Raw genomic sequence first — 22,758 nt, 5'->3', positions numbered from 1 at the left:
GTTGCTGAAATTCATATTTTGCTATCTAACCTAAATTCAGAATGCTCACTAGCAGCTTGGTCTATAGCAGACACTCCACCCTGCTTTGGATCATATAGACAACTGTAAAACATACATTAAGCTGCTGTTTATTGACGACAGCTCAGAATTCAATACTATCATCTCCCCTTTTCTAATCACTAAGCTTGAAAATCCATGCCTCTGTACTTGCTTCTGCAGCTGGATCCTCAGCTCCCTTACACGGAGACCCTAGCCAGTTGGATGGTAATAACATTTCCTCCTTGCTAAACTATCAACATAGGCACACTCTCAAGGAGGTGTGCTTGGTCCACTGCTCTACACTCTCTAACACCATGACCGTGTCACTAGACACAGCTCAAATACCATCTATAAATTTGCTTGTAACATGGCTGGCATGTTGACAATGAGGAGATGTACAAGAGTGAGATAAATTGATTGGTTGAGTGGAGTCACAACAACCTTGCACTCGATATTAGCAAGACCAAAGAATTGATTTGAGCTTCAGTAATGGTAAATTGGAAAGACACACACCAGTCAGCATTAGAAAGGGTGAGCAGCTTCAAGTTCCTGGGAGTTCATCTCAGAAGATCTACCCTGGACAAAAACCATTGATGCAATCACAAAGAAGGCATGCCAGTAGCTCCACTTCATTATGAGTTTGAGGATATTTGATATGTTATCAATGACTGTTACATTTTTCTATAGATAACTGGTAGAAAGCATTCTGACTGGTTGCATCATAGCCTGATGTGGAGGCTCCTTGCACAGGACTGTTAAAAGCTGCAGGAGGTTGTAGTCTCAGTCAGCTCCATCACGGGCACAACCCTTCCAATCATTGAGTACGTCTTCAAAAGGCAGTGCCGCAAGAAGTTGGCATCCATCATTAAGGACCTCCTTCTGTTTACTAGCAGTGCGGAGGAGGTACAGGAGCCGGGAAACCTCATGCTCAATGATTTAGAAACAACTTTTTCCCCTCCACCATTAGATTTTTGAAGAGTCAATGCACCCATAATCACTATGTTGTTAGTTCTTTTTTGCACAATTTATTTACATTTGTAAGTTATAGTAATTTTTATGTCAGTGATAATAAATCTTCTGATATTATACCCTTAATAAACTGTCAGAAATTAGTTTATAGCTTTGAATATAAGTGTTGACAGTGCTTTACCAGTTTATTTTTACAGAGGAAGCCTCTAGACTCTTCCTGATGCCTGTCCATTATTTTGCTATCAATATTACCCTCAGGTGCTGGAGGTCAGCATGGCATGAATTTAATTTTCTCTGCCTATATTAGAACACCAGTACTATAAAAATAAATCAATAAACTCCTACATCCTCGGGCTTAGTTATACCCCCAGAAAGTAAATAAAGCAATATTTTTCATTTCCATATCGCTCAAAAATTTCTGTTTAACCAATTCCTTTGCAAATTTCTAAGCTCGTAATTTAACTTCTGTGACTATAATTAATGAAATCTCTCGCCTGCTGCCCCAACATCTCATATGCCTTCCCAAAAATGGAGAGGTGTGGTACATCTCTCAAGCAAAGGAAACTTGATTTAGAACTCTATGACCATAATCCGGTTACTGTATGGTCCCAGTATAAAGATTAAAAACTGATCAAATAATGATGCAATATGCTTAATCATATTTGGATCAAGTTAGGCTAATTTGTTACAAATTAATGTATTATAACGATTTATTTTAAAGTTCATTTTCATGGAATTCAGGGTTCTATATCATGCTATTGTTCCTGCCCAATTTTTCTGGTACAGGTACTGTTGAGGGGCAGATAGTGTTGAGCAAACAGGTAGGATGCAGAAGGACTTAGACAAATTAGGAGAATGGGCAAGAAAGTGGTAAATGAATTGCATGTTGGAAAATGCATGGTCATGCACTTTGGTAGTAGAAATAAATATGCAGACTATATTCTAAACGGGGAGAAAATCCAAAAATCTGTGATGCAATGGGGCTTGGGAGTTCTTGTGCAGAACAATCTGAAGGTTAACTGGCAGGTAGAGTCTGTGGTGAGGAAGGCAAATGCAATGTTAGCATTCATTTCAAGAGATGTAGAATACAAAAACAGGGGTGTGTTACTGAGGCTTTATAAGACACTTGTGAGCCCTCACCTTGAGTATTGTGAACAGTTTTGGGCTTCTCATCTAAGAAAAGATGTGCTGGCAATGGAGAGGGTTCAGAGGAAGTTCACAAGAATGATTCCGGGAATGAAATGGATATCATACGAGGAACGTTTGATAGTTGTGGGCCTGTACTTGCTGGAATTCAGAAGCATGAGCTGGGGGGGATCTCATTGAAACCTTTTGAATGTTGAAAGGCCTGGATATAGTAGATGTGGAAAGGTTGTTTCCCACATTGGGGGAGTCTAGCCTGAGTCTAGCACAGCCTCAGGATAGAGAGGCATCAACTTAAAATGGAAATACAGAGAAATTCCTTCAGTCAGAGGGTGGTGAATTTGTGGAATTTATTACCACATGCAGCTGTGGAGGTCAGTTCATTGGGTATACTTAAGGCAGAGCTTGATAGGTTATTGATTGGATATGGCATCAGTTAGGGGGGAAGTCCAGAGTGTGGAACTGAGGAGGGGAGAAAAAAGATCAGCCATGATGAAATGGTGGAGCAGACTCAGCAGGTCAAATGGCTTAATTCTGCTCTTATGTCTTATGGTGTTATAACATACTGGAAAGGCTTGTGAATTGTTATATGTAACAATTATACTGGGATCTTCACAGATATGTACAAGTTTACTGCCATGCGCATGCATACCCAGGATATAAGTAGCATGAACATTATCTTTAAGAATATTACTTCATTATATTATAAAATGACAAACATAAATTATGCATAACTTACGTAACAACACAAACAATAGAAACATTAGGCAAGTTGAAGGAAATATAATTTAAGCTAGAATTATGGGTTTTCAGTTTGCTTCAAGAGCCCTATAGCAGCTGGGAAAAAGCTGTTGTTGAACTTTGAGGTGTGGGTCATCATGCTCCAATACATCCTGCCAGATGGCAGCAATGAGAAGAGGGCATGGCCTGGAAAGTGAGGATCTTTAATGATGGATGTCACTTGTCTGAAACATTTCCTCCTGTAGACGTCCTCACTGGTGTGGAGAAGTGTAACCATGATGGACCTGACTGATTTCACCACTTTCTGTCGTCTCTTGAATTCCTATGCATTGGACTTCCAATACGAGGCTATGGTTCATTATGTTTTCCATCAAACTTTGATAGAAGTTTGTTAGAGTCTTTGAAGAAATGTTATATCTTCTTAAACTTCTAAGGCAATATAAATGCTTGCATGCGTACTTCATTTAGCAAACCACACCTCACTGAAAGCTATAATAAATTCTTAATTCCATCATAACGAAGACGTGCAATTTCCAAACACTTACAATAACCCCAGTTTTGAAGCATTCTGCTCATTTTAGAATGAGTTAAAATCCACCAAAAACACAAGCAGTTGGTATTTGACCATAATAAAGTTTCTAAAGGATAGGTAAGAAAACAAGAACACCAGAGGACCCCTATCAGCCTATCTTATCTCTGCCAGTCCAAGAAGAGCTACCTGGTCTTAATTCTTCCTTACAGCACTAGTTCTATGGCCATGTGGGAAAAAGCTCAAGTACACATCTAAGTATTTCTTGAATGTGACAAGGATTTCTTCCACTTTCACCCTTTCGGGCACATTCTGAATGACAAACATCTATCCTTTAATCCAGGGGTCCACAGACCCCTTGCTTAATGGTATTGGTCCACAGCATAAAAAGGTTGGAAACACCTGCTTTAATTGTTTTACCAATTACTTTAAATCTTTGTCCCTGGTATTTCACCCCTCTGCTGTAAAAGAATGGGGTCCTTTCTATTTACTCCATCTAATCAGTTTATGCATCTTGATTAAGTCCCCATCAACCACTACTGTTCCTGGCAATAAAAACTCCAATGTATCCAATCATTCCTCACAGCTACAATTTTCCAGTCCTGGCAATATCCTCATAAATCTCCTCTGTACCCTCTTCAGAGCAAATAATAAATTTGCCAAATATAGTGAATTATTAGTAGGCAGCAGAGTCTGGTTGAGAGAAACTTGAAGTGGCTCACTTGTGCTTTTGGTGGCCTTGTGATGATCCCCAGACTTTAAATGTCAGTTTTACACTTATAGCAAGCATTAAGTTAAAGAACCTTTCCCAGACCTCTGAGCTGCGTTGCAAAGGACACAATTATTTTTAACTTCAGCCATTAGCTTAAGTGAAAGTTTCCTTCAAATCACAAAACAGATCATTGAAGCAAATTTATTTTTCAACTAGTAGAGGTTATATTCCCATTTAGGATTTTTTTCCAGGATAACCAGTATTAAATTGTCCAGCACGGTCAGAAATAAATGGAACTAAATGAAAAAAGGGGAATAAAGGAAAACAGATGCTTGGAGTGTATGATTAATGATAAAAACAAGTGGAAACTAATAGAAACTAGTTATAAGATTAATCTTCAGTAAAGGCCTGCTGATAACAAGATATTAAGTAATGAAACATCATGTTTCTATCTTTGCACTTTGATACGTCAAGTCAACATGGACTGTGCATAAACTATATATAAGTTTATTCAAAATCCCCTGCAGAGTAAGGACAAATTAGTCATTTTTGCAGTTAACTCTTTTTTTCACTGCATGTCAAATCTACTTTATACTGTGTGCAAGTTCTCTGACCAAGAACATAAAGAGATCTTTTGTTTATTTCTTTCTCCCTCAGTAAAATGCGATTGATTTTCTTTTTCTCAGTAACTTCGGTCTCTTTAGAAATGCTGAAACATTCAGTTAGTGAAAGCTGGGTGGACAGGGGGTTAGCGAGATGGGGGAAGTGTTTTAAAACAGTTGCTAGACTGGATGTCTTACATGCTTCATAGTTTATCCACTGCACTTACCCTGAAATAAAGCTTCCTCTGGCAAGAGGAAGCCATCAACAATTCCCATCACTTCTTGCTGACTCTGGACTTTCATTTACGACTGACTAACTTTGTTACTGTTATTGACACTACTGGAGGGAGAATGTATCTTGGAATGTTCATTGGCACTTGTATGATTTGCTATAATTTATGGTGACAGGAATGTTTTTGTTTACTGAATAATATATCAGGAAATTATTTGAATTCTCAGACACGGATCCTTCCAAACCTGAGTTCCGATTGTTCAATTTGACGTGAAATATTTACAGGTGTTTGATGTGGCTTACTACCTTTCATCATTAGTTTACTCCAGTGTGGATTAACCCATTCCTTAATTACCTGCATTATCAATGTTTTGGGAAGCTGTAGAATGGAATTATATATTTCTCTAGCAGATAGATATTAAAGGAGCTTTAAGGAATGATTGTTACGAGGAAATAGATTTTTCTTTGTGAGTTCCTTAACACATTAAATACCTCTGCACTGCCTGCAGGCAGGAGACTAGGTCTTGTAAATTTTCAAAGTAGAAGACTGAACTCATTATGCTCTCTTTGCTTCATATTGCAGAGAATCCTGTCTGAGCAGGGTGCAATTAGAAAGCCAAATTGCCCCTCTATTTCCTCACCATGTGAACAACAGTAGTTTAGTCCTGTGTCAGTTTATTCTTTAACAGGGTCTGATGTATTTATAACTGCACTTAGCTGAGACCTCCTCCGGTGACAGCGCCGGAATGCCAGACGCTGGCAGAGAGCCCATGTGTGTTGATGGCAATTGTTATCACGTCTCAAGGCCCCTAACTTTGATGGCTGTTGATTTCCTGATAAACCCGGGGCTTTTCAGAGGCAGACACTAAAGAAGGAGAGGAAGTAGGAAACTGATCGTGCAGGGCATTGGGAAAAATTGGATTTTATGACTGCTTTTAACCTTAATGGACAGTGATTTTAATCAGGAGTTAAATTAACTATTTAACAACTGCAGCAGTTTACAAACAAGAAATAGAAAATACTTGTGTCTCAGGAAAATTACAAAAACCAAATCCCTGTGTAAAACTTCTGATGCTTGTCTTTCCTTTAATGGCCTACATAAATGTTTCATGCGGAGTTCATTGCGTCCTGATGAGGGATCTCGGCCCAAAACATCTGCTCCTTATTCCTCTCCATAGAAGCTTCCTTTTAGTCTGCTGAGTTCCTCCAGCATTTTGTGTTTGTTTCTCTGGAATTCCAGCTTCTGCAGAATCTTTGGTGTTTTGAATATGTCTTTTATTTAACTTTTCTCCAGCATCGTGATAGCTTTCTATTATTCTGATAGCAATTAAGACAATTTAAGAGTCAATTAGAATAATTTCTTATAATTGACAAAGGGAATAGCATAATTTTGAGGAGGATGACTCTCCCTGTTGGATATATTTCAGACTATCTATCCCACAGAAAACTGGCTTCATCTATTTTCATCAAAATGTTTCAAGTGGAATATGTTAAATTGAGGGTGCTGTAGATGTGTTGCCACAGGTAGTAAAGTGGCCACTCTTTGAGAGACAAGTCAACCTTGAGATACAATGAGGTGAATCTTGTGGAAAGAATGCCATCTAATGATTTGAGGATATTTAAGTATCCCACTAAATTCCTCATGGCTGTTTTAGAGGTCATTGTGTTCACTAGAAATAACTCTAGCTTTAATTTTTATATTGAAAGAAGGTCCTGAAAGCAAATTGAGTGCATGGCGCTGTGGCTGTTTTCTGATTAAATTCCAGCAGCCTAGACTAGCAATCCAGAGAACTGAGTTCAGATCCCATTATAACCAGGCAGACTTAGTATTTAAACTCATTTAATGATTTGGGATTTGCAACAACAAATAGTCTTTGCAAAATGACCACAAAAACTACTGGATTGTTGTTAAAAGTGAATTGGGTTCATCATTGCCCCCTTCAAGCCTGCCATTCTGTATTAAATGTGACTCTATACCAACTCTACGTGATTGACTCTAAAGATGGTCGTGCTTATCCTCACTACCTTTACAAATAAGTAATGATTATCAATATGCGCTCACCTTAAGCAGAATTTTTAAAAAATGATTCATGTCAGCTGGTTAGAACTTCCTCTGTGTAATGTCCAACATGTTTCTCATTCACTCCAGTGGCCTAATTGTTTCTGCACAAAGGAACTGCTGGAGGCTGCTGAAGAATCAGAATCAGAATCAGGTTTATTATAGCTGACATGTCATGCAATCTGTTGCGGCAGCACAGTGCGATACATAAAAAAAAATTGCTAAAGGTAATAAGAAATAAAAAACGGTGCAAAAAGAGAGCAAAATACTGAGGCAGTGTTTCATGGGTATCTTAACCTTTCAGACTTCTTACGGAAGAGGGGAAGATCTGTCCCTAAAATGCTGAGTGTGTCTCTTCACACTTCTGTACCTCCTTCCTGATGAAAGTAATGGGCATTTCCTGGGTGGTGAGGGTCTTTAATGCTGGACGTCACCTTCTTGAGGGACTATCTTTTGAAGGCGTCCTTGGTGTCGGGATGGGTAGCATCCATGATGGAGCTCCAACTCCTTGCAGATATTTTGAAAATGTACTTTGGAACCTCCATACCAGGTGGTGGTGCAACCAGTCAGAATGCTGTCCATGGGACATTGGTAGAAATTCGCTTGAGGACTTAGGCGACAACCCAAATCTCCTCAAACTCCCAATGAAGCATAGCTGCTGGTGTGCCTTCTTCATGATTGCATCAGTAGGTTTGGCCCAGGATAGATCCTCTAAGACATTGACACCCTGGAACTTTATGACACCCTTTCTACTGCAATTGGCAAGGAAGTATACTCACTGTAGTGTGGGACAGATTTCACAGCAATACCTCCACATCACTAATGCTTGCACCATGCCCCCCCCCCCAATTTAGTTCCTCCAGCCATGGACTTAAATCGCAGCCAAATGAGGGTTTAATCTGAAAAGCTGATTAGTGCATTTGTTTGGCAACCTCAGCTCAGCAGATTTATTCCAGCGAGGACAAGGGATTTGTAACAGGTCACACCACACACTAAAGTAACAGTGTTCTGTGCACTGGAAGGGGAGCATCGCCACTAAAAGCAGAATGAATCAGTCCCCTCGCTCGTCATGTAGCAACTGCTCATGCCTTCAGTGGCGCTGGTTCGTGTCCTCACCCCTGCACATTTCCTTAAGTACAAATTGTCCTGTCGAGCATCTCCGCTCCGTCTGCCAAAAGCAGAACTTTCCGGCAGCCAAACATTTTAATTCCATTTCCCATTCCCGTTCTGACATGTTGGTCCATGGCCTCCTCTTGTTCCAAGATGAGGCCACCTTCAGGGTGGAGGAGCAACACCATATATTCCATCTGGGTAGCCTCCAACCTGATGGCATGAATATCAATTTCTCTAACTTCCAGTAATGCCTGCCCTTCTCCATTCTTTATTCCCTTTTCCCTCTCTTACCTTATCTCTTTACCTGCCTACCACCTCCTCTGGTGTTTCTCCCCCTTTTCTTTCTTCCATGGTCTTCTGTCCTCTCCTAGCAGTGACCCCTTTTTCCAGCCCAGTATCGCTTTCACCAATCAACTTCCCGGCTCTTTATTTCACCCTGCCCCCGCCTTCTGGTTTCACCTCTCACCTTGTCTTTTTTCCTCCCCTCCCCCAACTTTCTTACTCTGGCTTCTCATCTTTTTTTCCTGTGCTGATGAAGGGTCTCAGCCCAAAATGTCAGCTCTACTCTTTCCCATGGATGCTGCCTGGCCTGCTGAGTTCCTCCGGCATTTTGTGTGTGTTGCTTAACCATTCACCTATTGCGCTTATCTGTGTATATATTAGGGATCATGGGCTGGAGAGGTGCAGTCAGTGGAGCTTTGTTGTTTTGCTGCAGTGAGTTATATACACTGCATAAGGCTCATTGGAGGTCTAGGAAGGTGGATGTAATGGTATTTTAAATTTTATTTTTATTTAGAGATACAGCATAGTAACATGCCCTTATGGCCCAATAAGATCACACTGACTAAGTACACCCATGTGACCAATTAGCCTACTAACCACATGGCTTTGGAGTGTGAGAGGAAACCAGAGAACCAGGAGGAAACTCTTGCAGTCACAGATAGAAAGTGCAAACTCCTTACAGATATTCTGTTTCCCCATCACTTTAATTTCATATCTCAGTCCCATTCTACCCTTTACAAACTTAGAGTTTCACAACAGGTTTCCTTAAACATGAGAACAGTGTTTCACATTTCAACTAGGTCCATTACAAAGTTCAGAAGTTTTGGAAGATGATTCTGCATTTCTTTTTTTCACATTTCTTCAGTACTTTCTTTTTGTTTTGCTACTTGTACTAATATATTCGCTTTGGTTCAATACTATAATCGTCTTTGTTATTTAACCCCCACATTCTGAGCTGTCTTGAGGCCGTACCCAGTCATATACTGCCAAATTCAGAGTTGAACCAAGAGCTCAACCCAGCTTTGGTCATTGATACATCGTGTACAGAGGGCAGTTTTTCAGAAGTTTATGTTTTATTTTGTAACTGCAGTGGATTCCAGTTTATTGGGCATTGGTTAATTGGGACAGCTACTTATTAGGATGTCTCTATACTTAAGATAGGTTCTTGATTAGCCAGGGCATCAGAGGGTATGGGGTGAAAGCAGGAGAGTGGGGATGACTGGAAGAATTGGATCAGCCCATGATTGAATGGCAGAGCAGACTCAATAGGCCGAATGGCCTACTTCTGCTCCTATATCTTATGGTCTTATAATTGGTTACTCAGTTAAGTGGTAGTTTGTCTTCTTAATACCTTTTTAACTATTTCCATGAAACTTCAGCTAAGTTTGCAAAAATGTACTGAAAATGATGTGTCCTAATTCAGTGGAATCCACTGTACTACATCATGATACAGTATTCTAACAGACCAATGTGCAGTATCCCAGACATCCATATAAATTGTCAACATTAGTGGAACAATAAGAAGAAATATCCAGAGTCCTTTTGCAGTGCAAGATTCATCAAAGCTAGATCAGTAATGCACCATCAGTAGTAGTTCGTCTGGACCTCTGCCTCATCGTTTGCCTTTTCCAATCCACTCTGCTTACACTTCTTCTGCCACTTAGCTTGTGCATTTACAGGGATGACAGCCTGAGCCCTCGCAAATATGAACACTCGGGAGGCTGATCTACCAGGGCAACATTGATCCCTTAACTGAAATAAGCAGGAGACTAGCCTTACATGATGCAACTGAAAGGCAAAGTTCCCTTATCAAGAGAGCTGGAATGGGAGTGAATCACCCTGAACTCAGAGAGACTAAGAAGCAGTCACTTATCGTAAGATCTTTGACATGAAATAGCCACAAAAGCTACATCCTGTGAATAATTTAAACATATTATCTTTTGCCAAATTTAGTCTTTGGCTGTATTGTTCTGACCATAACTGAATTATGTTACCTTAACTGAGTTAAGTTACCTTATTTGAGTTTTGTTGCATGTACCATAATTCAGTGTAAGGAAACCCTTTAAGACTTTTCTTGTGTTCTAATCTGCATGAATATCCACTATGACATCTATTCAAGTCATAAGAACACAGCAGATTATAACTTTGGCAAGGTTATGACCAAATCTCTCACTCTCTCCAGGCTGTAGACACACACATCTTACTATATTTGATCTAAAATTTGACTTTCGTTATGGCATCATTAGCAACTATTGTATCACAACTATGATAGAGTAGAACATCACAAGGTACAGCATTTCAATGGAGCACTGTTGGAATGACATGTTGAATGACAGTTTGGTCATAAGTAAAGTTTCAAGGAACATCAAAAAAGGAAGGTATGGGTCGACTTACTTGAACATTGACCTCTAACTTCCATTAATGCCCCTCATCCCCTTCTTACCCCATCCCTGACATATTTAGTTGTTTGTTTTTTTTCTCTCTCGGCCCATCACCCTGCCTGTTCTCCATCTCCCTCTGATGCTCCCCCCTCCCCCTTTCTTTCTCCCGAGGCCTCCCGTCCCATGATCCTTTCCCTTCTCCAGCTCTGTATCACTTTCGCCAATCACCTTTCCAGCTCTTAGCTTCATCCCACCCCCTCCAGTCTTCTCCTATCATTTCGTATTTCCCCCTCCCCCCACTACTTTCAATTCTCTTCGTGTCTTTCCTTTCAGTTAGTCCTGACGAAGGGTCTCGGCCCAAAACGTCGATAGTGCTTCTCCTCATAGATGCTGCTTGGCCTGCTGTGTTCCACCAGCACTTTGTGTGTTGTTTGAAGTATGGGTGGAGATGGCACGAAAATGAATTTAATGAAAAAGACAATAAAACAGAAAATCTCGAGGAGACTACGGTAAATGCAATAGAAAAATCATATTGAGCATGGACTTGACTCCATAATTACAGAGATATTCCCTCTATAAATCCTGATTACTTCTACATGCAGCATAGTTGTATATATTTGTTGTAATTGTTTGTACTCTCAGTTGGGTAATTGAATATGAAATTTACTATGAGGAATCTTGCATCCATTTGGATGGTAAATTTCACATTAGCTATCCTTTCCAGGAGTTTGCAATGAAGAAGAAAACAAGCAGGTCAGTACTAATGTTCTATCCTTTTATTATTAACATTCTTAGAATGCCATAAAGGATTGGTTTTGTGGGAGGTTCAGATGAATGGAGAGGCTTAAGCCTGTTAGTGGGAAAAGATTAACTCACTTAGCTGAAGGTTTCAGCTAAATGGTAAATGATTGGCTGCACTGTACACTTTATGTAGGTTGTGTCTCTGTGGAGCCAGCTCTGTTACTGGCTCATCCCTGGAGTCAGGAGCTGTAAAAGACAAGATCAGAAGTTATAAGTTTGAGTTCAATTATATAAACATTCAGGGGCAAACATCAAAAATGGTTTGGTTTAAAGTTTACTAAATTTCTTCTGAAAATTATATCTGCTACGCTTCCCTTGTCTGGGGTACAAGTAGTGGATAAATTCAAATATTATTGATATAATATTGATAGCTACTCAACTGTTGAAGCATTGTCAAAGGGGTTTCCAAACATAGTCTTACCAATGTTGCAGGCATCAAACAAGATTTGGCTCTTAAAATTTAACCCTATGCTGCTCACCCTTCAGAAACCACAGCTACTGAATGGATTCCAAAATGGTGGATATGAGTCGCTATATTGTTCAGGGTAGGGTCTGACCCATTGAGACTGGTAACCAGCTCCGGTAGCCCTTTATTTCCTGCTTATCTCCCTCTAGCAACTCTTTCTGATCCCAGCACTCACCTGCTCCATCTGACCTCATCTGCTTCTCTGTATTTTTGCTCTCTCTGTTAACCTCCATCTATTGTTCTCCTCTCACTGTCACCCATCTCCACCTCCATTCCTCCATTCCTCTTTACCTGGTATAACCTGATTCTCCCTCCACAGTCCACCAAGACATCAGAGGTCTTTCTCACCATTCCCCTTCACTCAGTCTCTTTCTTCTTCCCCTACTCCCTCCATCTACCTATCACCCACATCCTCCTCTCATTGGTCCACCCACTCTATCTCCTTCCATTTAGTCCATGGTCCACTGTTATCCCCCATCAGATTCTAACTTCTTCAGCCCTTTGTCATTTCTACAAATCACTTTCCACATTCTTACATCATTCCCACTCTCCATAACCCTATCTCCCCATCTATCTATCATTCCCCTCCTCCTCCCCACATAATTTTGATTTATCCTGACAGCAATTCTGTCTGGGGGAATAGGAATGGGTAACAAATGACAGTCTGGAAGGTCACACCTCATTCTCTGAAAATTAATTCAAGAAAAAAGAGAATAAAACAGAAAATCTCCAAGAGAGTTGTGGTAAATGCACTGGAGAAAACATACTGAGTGTTGTAAATGAACTTGACCCCATAATTACATTCTGTGCTTGCAGACTAATTTTCAGTTATGAGGACACTGAGATCCCATTGTACTGCAGTTCTCTGTGTGATTGGGAAGGCAAGTGGAATTTTGGCCTTTGGTTTAATGAAGATGGAGTATAGATGTAGGGTGGTCTTACCACACTTGTACAAACTGTCAATGAGACTACACTTGAAGTATTGTGAACAGCTTTGATCTCATTGAAGCAAATTTAAACAGAATTCTGCTTTTCCTTTCATCCAATCAAAGTGGATATTCCCATATTATATGCAAATCACACATAAACATAATTTGCAGCAACACACAGAGGAGGTGGAGGAACATTACAGATCAGGCAGCATCTGTGGAGGGAAATGGGCAGTTGATGTTTCCAATCGAGGCACTTCATCGGGACAGGAAAAAAATGAAAGGAAATAGCCAATATATGAAAAAATAGTTGAGGAAAGAAGTGGAGATAGATGCAGTATTTGTTACCCCTTCCTAATCTCCCGGAATAGAATGGCTTGTTAGGCTACTTCAGAAGCAACCACTTTGCAGTGAGCTTGGAATCACACACAGGCCAGACCTGATCACGATGATTTTTCCCTTAAAACACATCAGTGAGGAGGTTGCATTTTTAATAACACTCCTAAAATTTTCTGGTCATCTTTGCTAACACTGCCTGTTCCTTCTTCATTTTCAAGCTATTCCAGTGAAATTCTCCACAGTTGCAGGGGTGGGAGATGAACTCAGGCCATCAGATTGTTAGTCCAGGCCCCCAAATTATTAGTCCAGTAATTAAACTACTGCAGCCGCACTGCACCCAGTGTCTACATATTTGACCTGAGCAGAATTGAACAAAATAAGAAGCACAGATGTAACTTATCAATTGAAATCCAAAATTCCCTGTCAATAGCATGGCTGCTGTAATCTGCTTACTAATGTCCCACGTTTATCCATTAAGCTGCTGAATGATTTTCTTCAGGAAGGCCTCAGATTTGAACCTTATTTTCAGCTTGGTATAAGTTCAGAAATTGCCTTTGGATTGGGGCAGTCATTCATTTAATTTTTCTCAAGAACCTCTATTGGAAGTGTGTGGTCTTTGAGGACAAAATTGACAGGGTCCTATATGGCTGGAAAACATGCTGAAGAATCTCCTTGCAAGATTTTCATTTTAACTTTAGGTATGTTTTTACATACTTGTGGCTGTTGGATAATGTCCACAAAAGGAACGATGTCTTCACAAAACAGAAAGGCAACAGTTAAGTGAGCCTTTTCTTGCATCATAATTTAGCAAACGATCAGCAACCTATGCACGGGAGCATAATGGTTAGCTCAATGTTTTACAGTACAAGCATCCTGCATTTAATCCCCACCACTCCCTGTAAGGAGTTTGTACGTTTTCCCCATGACCACGTGGGTTTACTCCAGGTGCTCTGGTTTCCTCCGAAAGTCCACAGAGGTACCAGTTGGTAGGTTAACTGGACATTGTAAATTGTCCAGAGATTAGGCTAGGGTTCAATTGGGGGATCACTGGGCAGCGCAGCTCAAAGGGCCAGAAGGGCAGAGTCCACATTTAGCTCAATAAATAAATGAATAAATGATAGCCTATCCCATATTAAACGAGTAGAACTTACCACAATTGCAATCGAACTTTAAAGTATAGACATCTTTGGATTTTTATATTGCATTGCATCATTACTTAGTAGTAATACATTTGACATGAGTTAAAAGAACATGGATTCAAGACTCCTCCAGTCTCTTAGCTTTTGGTACCAGATTGGTACCCCAATGAAGCACTGAGATCATGCCTCTGTGTTGGTGGCACTGGTGCTCAGGTGTTTAATTTTAATGGTGGTCTTCCTTGAGATGGGCATATCCCGTAAGATTTTTTTAATTGAGAAATTCTCCCACTATGAACAGAAATTCACCCACTATAAACAGAAAGCAGATAATTTTGTCATTACTTTAATGCTGCTCTTGGAAATTTGTAGCATGCAAAATTGGCTGGTAGTAACAACTTAATGCAGAGTTTTCACTGGGTGTAAAACACTTTCATAATTGTACAATGTGCTTTCTTTATTAGCAATAGGGTAGCCGGCAGCATCATATGCTGGTGAGTTAGGAACATACCTGTCCCCGCATGCGAAGTCAGCTCCGGTCGACTCAACAGATGAGATCTACAATGAGATACAATAGTACTCCAACGCTCCATGGAGAGCAAAGGGCATGACAAGGCACAGAAGACATCACGGTCATCCAGTGCAAACAAGGAAGACCCCAGCTTGTGACATTTGCTCCACTTGGAATTCTAAGGTCAAGAGAATGGAACTGCCCCATTGCAATAGCTTATCCACTTTGACAAACTTACCCACACAGGTTTCCTGTCATCTTTGGTCATGGTGGACAACCACCACACCAGCAATATCCATAACTGTAAAACATACCTCTGTTTTATTTTATAAAGTCCATTTTTTATCAGTATATCACAAATACCAAGTATTGAATCTTTCAATTTACATTTATGGATCAGTTTTAACTATCCTCTGATGTAAATAGGTATTTCTAGTTATTTAAATAAACTGTCAAGAGATACATAAACTTCTTGATTCATTAACCACAGACAAATTGAAATTAATAATAGTAACACATGCACATTCAATATCATTTAATTTACTAAAACTTAGACCAAAAGACCATAAGACATAAGAGCAAGATTAGGCAATTCAGCCAATCGAATCTGCTCTACCATTCCATCATGGCTGATCCCGGAGCTCAGTCCCATACACCTGCCTTCTTACGATATCCTTTGATGCCCTGACTGATCAGGAAACAATCAATTTCCACCTTAAATACACGCACAGATGTGACCTTCACCGCAGTCTGTGGCAGAGCATTCCACAGATTTACTACACTCTGAATAAAAAACATCCTCCTTACTTCCATTCTAAAGGGTCACTCCTAAATTCTGAGGCTGTGTCCTCTAGTTCTTGATAGGAAAAATCCTCTCCACATCCACCCTATCTAATCATTTCAACATTCGGTAGGTTTCAATGAGATTCCTTTGCAATTCTTCTAAATTCCAGTGAGTACAGGCCCAAAGCTGTCAAACACTTTTCATATGTTAACCCTTTAATTCCTAGAATCATCCTTGTGAACCTCTTCTGCACTCTCTCCAATGACAACACATCATTTCTGAGATATGGGGCCCCAACCGTTGACTATTCTCTAAATGCGGCCTGACTAGTGTCTTATAAAGGCTCATTGATTTTTTTTTCCTTTGAAATAAGTGCCAACATTGCTTTTGCCTTCTTTACCACAGACTCAACCTGTAAATTACCCTTCTGGGAGTCTTGCATGAGGACTCCTAAGTCCCTCTGCCCCACTGATGTTTGAACCTTCTCCCCATTCCCATTTAGACAATAGTCTGCAATATTGTTCCTTTAACCAAAATACATTATCATGCATTTCCCAACACTGTATTCCATCTGCCACATTTTTGCCCATTCTTCCAATTTGTCTAAGTCTTGCTGCAATCACATTGCTTCCTTAGGACTGCCTACCCCTCCACCTATCTTCGTATTGTCCACAAAATTTTGCCACAAAGCCATCAATTCCATTATCTAAATCATTGACAAACAACGTGAAAAGCAGTAATCCCAACACTGACCCTTGAGGAACACCGCTAGTCACCGGCAGCCAACCAGAAAAGGCCCCTTATGTTTCCACTCACTGCCTCCTGCCTGTCAGCCATTTCGCTATCCCTGCCAGTATCTTTTCTCTAACACCATTGGAATTTTTCTTGTTAAGCAGCCTCATGTTTGGCACCTTATCAAACTTCTTTTGAAAATTCAAGTAAATAATTTCCACTGCCCCTGCTTTGTCCACCCTGCTTGTTACTTCCTCGAAGAACTCGAACGGATTTGTCAGGCAAGACTTCCCTTTACAGAAACCATGCATACTTTGACTTTTTACCAGGACACCACTATCACAATGCAGCTGGAATAAGAAGTGATATACATTCTTAGAAAGGCCTTACCTTACAAGCAAATTGCTTTCTCCAAAATATAGCAAATGATATTATTTTCAGAATCGTGCTCGTGACACAATTTTAAAGAAAATCTAAAACTAAAAGAGAAAGACATGAATCAGCATGAAAGGTGCAATTTGATGTCATTCGAGAAAATGGGCTTGGACTGATTGTGGAAAGGGTGCTCTACACTCCAACTTTACCTGGTTACTGTTGTTATCATTGAGCGTGGAATTCAAAAGCAATATGCAAGCTGACACAAATAGAAACTGATTAATGAACATAGCTGGACTACAGACAGACCTGACAGTCAGCAGAAGATAAACTTCAGGCATAATGAACTCCATGAACTTACTTAATAAGAGTTCTTACAAAAGGTATATGCAGATTACTCATATTGAGTTACTTCTGGGGTGGATGGACATCCCTTTTCAAGTTATAAGACATCTTAGATGTAATCACCAGGAAACAAGAACAAAGCCAAGGTTAGGAAAAGGCCCTTTGAGGTTTGCCCCCTCTAATTCTGCAAATTATTTTAATCTCATATCCAACTGTACTTCAAACTCCCTCAATGTTTTACATTTTGTAGCTTAGGTGAACCAATTATTCTGACACAGTTTTGTTGTGAAGACTGTTGAAAAGAATGGGATCTGCGTTGTGATTCGGTGTTTAAAGAAACATTCCTCATTCTTTTAAGAGTAGATAACTTCCTTGCTTTTCAGCATTAAATATGGGGGAGAACTGATCTCAGTGCCGGCTGTCTCTTTCCGACTGTGGATGCCCAGTTGGTAAAAGGAGCTGTGTGTCTACTTAACAGTGTTGTACAGAGGAATCTCAGGGTCTTAAGTCCATATCTTCCTGAAAGTACCGCACAGAGTGGTAAAGAAGACATACAACATGCTTTGATTTATTGACTGAGTCACTAAGTTCAAGAGAAAGGATGTAATGTTGCGGCTTTAAACCCTGGTTAGGCTACACCTGAAGTATTGCAACCACCTCTGCTCACCCCATTATCAAAAGGATGTGAAGGCTTAGAAGAGAATACGGAAGAATACTAAGATGCTGCCTGAATTAGAGGACAGGTGCTATAAAGAGAACTTGGAGAAACTTGTGTTCTTATTTTTCTGGTGCTGCAGAGACTGAGGGGAAACTGATAAGTGGTTTATAAAATTATGAGAAGCATGGGTAGGGTATACAATTGGTATATTTTTCTCAGGGTTGCAATGTCTAGTATTAGAAGGCCTGCATTTAAGGTGAGAGGGGCTTTGTTCAAAGGGATGTTGGGCAAGTGTTTTTTTTAAACACAGAGAGGGTAGGTGCCTGGAATGTGCCACCATGGTGATAGTGAAGGCAGGTATGACTGAACGCTTGCACTTATTATGTGCACAATTTGTTTCTGCACATTGGGTGTTCGATTTTTTTTAATGGGTTCTATTGGGTTTCTTTGCTTTGTGGCTGCCTGTAAGGAGATGAAACTCAAGGCTGTATAAGCCAGCCAGCGGTGTAATGGCATCCACCACAGACTATGAGGCGAGTGGTCTCAGGTTTGAATCTGGCCATCTCCTTGCACGCTTTCCATCTGTGCTGGGTGGAGAGTCGAGCTAGCAACTCGGTCTTGTAAAAAACAGACAAAAATGCTAAAGAAATGCCAAGGTTGCTGCCCGTTGCACCCCAAGGCACAGAGAGGAACAGCAGATTTGCTGATAAATGTACTTTGAACATTGAAGTGTTTAAGAAGATCCTGGACAGACTTATGGATGTGCAGAGAATAGATAGGATTAGGTGTCATTAGCTAATTAATTCAACACAAGATGGTGGGCTGAAGGGCTTGTTCCTGTGCTGTAATTTGTTCGATGTTAACCTGTCCTGAACCAACACCTTGAGGGTTACCTACACAGATATAAAACATGCCTTACCTTTTAAACTTCTGAGAAAACACTTGACCAATTCAGTCCTCAGTATACAAAATATATTAACAATAAAACACATTCATGATATGATTTTAAAAAACAAATTAACATAATATAAATCACAAAACATTTTAAAACAAATAAAGGGATGTTTGCAGTATTCTTACCAGTTCATTGTTCACGTCTGTAAAATCAGAGTTGGAATGTATGGGCTTACAGAAAGATAGATCTGTTCTGGAGCTTAGATCAGAGTGCTGGTGGTGAGCATTTATGATTTGACATCCAGTATTCTGAATGGGAAATATTTTTGCTGACTGATAACTTGATATCTTCTCCCAGCCAGCAAAGCTTACTATTGAAAATGTGTATTTCCTAAAATATTACTTGCATTTCTTGAAAATACAATCCATTTTTCTGTATGCATTTCCACATATAACTCTGTGTTGATGTTCAGTTGAAAATATTCTGAGTATTCAGTCAGAAAGATTCTGGGTTCAATTCTTTCTCTGCCAAGTCCTTTAGCACCAAATTTCAAACCAGATGTTCCATGACAGTACTGAAGGCAGTGCACTGTGGGAGATGCCAGTTTTTGAATGAGATGTTGAACTACAGTATCTCTCTCTGGTGAATGTGAAAGGTTGGCATAAAGTCAAATGAATGTGAACAAGTTGTGCTTGGTGTCCTGGTAACAGTTATGCCTTGATCAACCTGACCAGAAAATAGATCACATGGCTATTAACACATTGCAATTTGCAGCTTGGGAGAATTTGCCAAGCATAAATAGTCTGCCACATTTTCTACACTTTTCAAAAGATACTCAACTGGCAAGTAAAACAAATAGGTGCGGCTTGATGTCATGAAATGAGATACATTACTGCAAATACTTCTTTCTCGTTTTTCATATTGGATGTCATAAAATAGTCATTGAGCAGTAACACTAAACACTGTTTATTTGTAGAGCCCTCAGAAAGCTTCATATCTGCCATCTAAACCCAATCCATTTGCTTCATTAACCCAATTTCTATGTCCACAGATGCTGACTGACTTGCTGAATATTTTCAGCATTTTCTGTTTTTATTTCAACATCTGAAGTTCAAAGTTCAAAGTACATTTATTATCAAAGTTCATATATGTCACCATATACAACCCTGAGAGTCATTTTCTTGTGGGCATGCTCAGTATGTCTAAGAATAGTAACTAAAACAGGATCAATGAAAGATCAAACAGAGAACAGAAGGCAACAAACTATGCAAATACTAATTTAAATAAATAGCAAAAAATAATGAGAACATGAGATAAAGATTTCTTGAAAGTAAGATCATTGGTTGTGGGTAACATCTCAATGATGTGGCAAGTGTATAGTTATTCCCTTTTATACAAGAGTTCTTTGCATTTTAGTAAGGTTTATGCTATCTCTTTCATAAACTTTTGCTTCAGGAATACTTTTTGTTGTAATGTGAGTACTATTAAAAGTAAGTTAATACTAATCGGGGAGCTGTTGGTAGCAAAAGGTGGGATCCGGGGTTGGCGGGGTCTTTACTTCCGCTCTTTTTACTCCCAGTATGCAGTGTATATAGTTCCTCCACCCAGGCCGCACAAGGTACCTGGAAGCCTCTGTTTTGTAAATATCATTTGCTGTCCCAGGTAAAGATGCTCTTTTGGCCATCAAATTGTCGAGTGGTCTTTTTGTAAAATAGAAGTTACCACATATTTTTGGCGACAAGGTAAACTGGTTTTGTGGATGGGCTGGCCCCGTTTTCGATCAGGAGCTGTGAGCGGGCGAAGAGCCTCGTGTTTGGATAGCTATGTTCGGAACGGTCGGTGTTTTCGACGAGCAAATCGAGGAGTGGCCGGAGTACGAGGAAAGGTTGGGCCACTTTTTCTGTACTAATGGAATTACTGAGGAGGCTAAGAAGCGCTTTATTCTCCTGGGTGTCTGTGGGGCAAAGACGTAAAAGCTGATATGGAACTTAGCTACGCCGCGGAAACCGGAAGAAATTCCATATGACAAACTGGTCAAGCTCATGGGAACCACCACAATCCGAAGCCTTCGGTGATAGTTCAACGGTTCAAGTTTCACAGCCATGTCCGGAAGCCAGGTCAGTCTGTGGGTGATTTTGTGGCTGAGCTTCGGCAGCTATCGGAGCATTGCGATTTCGGAGCCGTGGTGGATGACATGCTCCGTAACAGATTAATATGCAGCATTAATAATAATGCTGTACAACGTCGCTTATTCGGGGAAACCCCACCGTTGACTTTCAAGACAGCCCTAGAGATTCCCCAAGGCATGGAGCTGGCTGCTAATAATGCCAAGGATATACAGGAAGGATATGGGGGGTCGCAGTCGACGGCAGTGCTCCAAGTCAGGAGAGAGACTGGTGGACAGGAAAAGCGGGTGGAATGTTTTCAATGTGTAGGAATGCACTATGCAAATGTTTGTAAATTCAAAGATTCTGTCTGCCAATGCTTGTAGCAAGAAGGGACATTTAGTTAAAAAGTGCAGGAGCATAAAGGGTGAGGTTAAGCCTGGGTAGGGGAAAGCTCAACAGGCTCAGGCAGCCACACACCACCTAGGAGAAGCAGACAGAGAGGCAGCGTGTGCCCACAATATGTTTGGGGTGGAAACGGATGAGGGACCACCTGAACCATATTATGCCACAGTCACTGTCAAGGGAAAGGACATTAAGTTCAAGATTAATTCAGGGGCTACTGCATCGGTCAATAGTGAAGAGACCTACAGGAGGACATGGGGATTCAACCTGTCTCCCATCAGACCATCTAAACTCCAACTCAGGACCTATATGGGGCAGCCCATACCTCATTTAGGGGTGTTATATGTGGATATTTCGGCCAGGGGCCAGAAGGCTGAAGCCAGGCTGGTGATAGCTAAGGGCAGTGGGCCCAGTCTTTTGGTCCGCGACTGGCTTTGCAAAATCCGGCTGAACTGGCATGAATTTAAATATGCACACATGACGGAAGAGCATGAGGTGCAGCGTGCAGACGAAGTCGCCAATGGCAATGTGAGTGACAGACAAAGTCCGGACACGTTTGAGAGTGAGCTCGCAGCGCAGCTTGCGGCTCTTCAGCCTATCACAGGAGCAATTGAAGTTACCCCCTCAGCACTGAAAGCCAGCACGTCACTTCTAGTACGGCGAAGCAGTGACCCAGCTCTTGTACCAGCCCAGTTACAGCAAGGTGCATCTCAGCCTGATGATCCCGCTAACAGGAACCTGCATGTGAAGCCAATCGTAACAGTAGCAAACGGGGCACCCGCAGACGATGTAAGAACAGAGCCTCCAGGACCACCAGACAAGCATTCAGAAAGCACTCTTTGACAAAGAAAGTAGAATTTTCTGGAGGCGGTGGCCCCCTGGGAATCCATGTGGTGTTCCACCACGCTGAGTGGAAGATTCCTTGGACTGAGTATTCATGGTATTGAAGACAACAGCGGTTCAAGAAAACCTGCTCCAGGAGAATGAATGTATCATCAAAATCAGTGACTGTGATTTAACAGACAAGACCTTTGTTCAAGCACAAGAAGATTTTGCATTGCGATTTCCTGCTGTTGAACTCCTGATAGTTCTGAGTTATAACAAGGAACTCAATGAAAAATTTGCAATTGGGTCTATTCTGAGCCACGGTCGTGATGATGGTTCAAAAACTAAAGTTCCTTCTTCAGTGTGTTCCAAGCTAGGTGGCAAACCTACAGATGCCATTTACCCCAATAATGCTGAGAATAGCTTGCCACTAATTTCAAAGAAGCTTAGTAGTCCAAAACAGTTAAGGAGCAATGACCACTTAATGCATACCAGGAAAGCATGTCCACCAGTGACTTTGCTAGAGGGAGAGACACTGGCAGAGGGGGCAGAGTCCCCTAAAGAGGATGGTCATTCTCATGTGGACATACAGACCCCTCTTGTGTCCCCAACACTAGATCCACCCAAAACATCCTCACCAGCGGTGCCTG

The sequence above is a fragment of the Hypanus sabinus genome, chromosome 5, assembly GCF_030144855.1.
Source record: "Hypanus sabinus isolate sHypSab1 chromosome 5, sHypSab1.hap1, whole genome shotgun sequence".
NCBI classification, from domain to species: Eukaryota; Metazoa; Chordata; class Chondrichthyes; order Myliobatiformes; family Dasyatidae; genus Hypanus; species Hypanus sabinus.
The sequence above is the reverse complement of the archived record's forward strand: the minus strand, read 5'-3'. Positions refer to the sequence as shown.